The following is a 1,622-nucleotide window of genomic DNA, read 5'->3' as shown; positions in this document are numbered from 1 at the left end:
TGAAGTATCTGTTCTTCTTTGGTGAAGTATCTGTTCATACCCTGTGCCCATTTTTCAATTGGGTTATTTACCTTTATGTTGTTGTAGTTCTCGATTATTTTATGAATCCTAGATATAAGTCCCTTATCAGACACATGTCATTACCAAGTACTTTTTTCCTTTTTATCCTGTTGGAGAAGTTTTTGGATGTGCATAGTGATTTGATTATTAGAAGGTCCCATTCATCTATTTTATCCTGTTCTGGTTGTAGATTTTCCAGGATGCTTGGAAGACTGTTCACATTTTGGATTAGGACTTCTAGAGTTCTTCTAAGTTTTTTAAAAAGAAGTTTATAGTCCTTTATTTTAGTTCTAGGTCCTTGGTCCACTTTGAATTGGTTTCTGTGCATGAAGTGTGGTGTAAGTCTTGCTTGAGTTTTCTGCAGGTGATTTTCCAATTTTGTCAACACCATTTGTTAAAAAGGCTGTAGTTTTCCCACTTAACTGACTTAATCTTCTTTTCAAAAATCTGTTGACTATAGGTAGCTGGGCTTATTTCTGAGTTCTCAATTCTCTTCCATTGATCTATGTGTCTGTCATTGTACCAATGCCACACTGTTTTGACAACTATTTCAGTGTAGTAGGATTTGAAATCAAAGAGTGAGCTGCCTCCTACCTTGTTTCTCTTTTTAAAGAGTGCTTTGCCTCTTTCCATTCTGAATGATATTGGAGATTACCTTTTCCATCTCGCTGAAGAAGGATAAAATTATTTCTTACTGAGTATTTGCCCCCTGAAGTATCCTCCTAAAGATGTAACTTTATTTTGTTTTACATGGTTTTTGAAAAGAAAGATTCTACATGCTTCCCTTCTTTGTGCCTATGATAGAGTTTTGCCTGCTAAACAAAACGGTTCATTCTATTTCTCTCACATTCTGTTTTACGTACTTTAGGCACACTGCTAGGAAAGACTAGTCTTTGGAAGACTAAAGGACAGTGCGAGAGAGGTAGGCTGCAGATGAAATGGACTGACATATAACTGGGGCAATGGGATTAGGTGTGTCAGAGTCAGTGAGACTGGCTCAGGATAGGGCAGGCTTTAGAGCTATTGTACATAAAGGAGAGTCATGCGTGACTCAATGGAACACAACAATAACAACAACAAGAAATGATGTGTTTAAGATTTAGTTAAATATTCTTCTGAAGAATAATATCTCATTCCTTATCACTGAGACAATGCTCCTCAAAATTTGATCAAAATAGCATATAGGTAAGATTAATAAAAATAAATCCCTTTAAAATAGCTTATTGAACTTCAACTAGAACCATTAAATAAGGATTTTTTAATCAGGAAACCTGAGAATCTGTGTTTCAATGCTCTTTACTAACACCTGGAAAACATTTACAAAATATTCTGCATCCTCTTCAGAAAGAATTATGATAAAAAATACAAAGGCTGTAGAAAGAAACTTTTGAGTTAAGGAGTTATAATTAAAGCTTCTAGACTCCATGAAACCATGCATACTTAGAATAGAAAAAATATTTCTTGTTTTGGTATATTTACATGGGAAAAATTTCATCTAGTACAGGATTACTACAGAATCAAGATCTTGAATTAAAGTTGTTGTTGTTGTTGTTATGTGCCGT

Source organism: Elephantulus edwardii, unplaced genomic scaffold, assembly GCF_000299155.1.
Source record: "Elephantulus edwardii isolate Elephantulus edwardi_28Jun2011 unplaced genomic scaffold, EleEdw1.0 scaffold00018, whole genome shotgun sequence".
Lineage (NCBI taxonomy): Eukaryota > Metazoa > Chordata > Mammalia > Macroscelidea > Macroscelididae > Elephantulus > Elephantulus edwardii.
Note: the sequence above shows the minus strand (reverse complement) of the source record.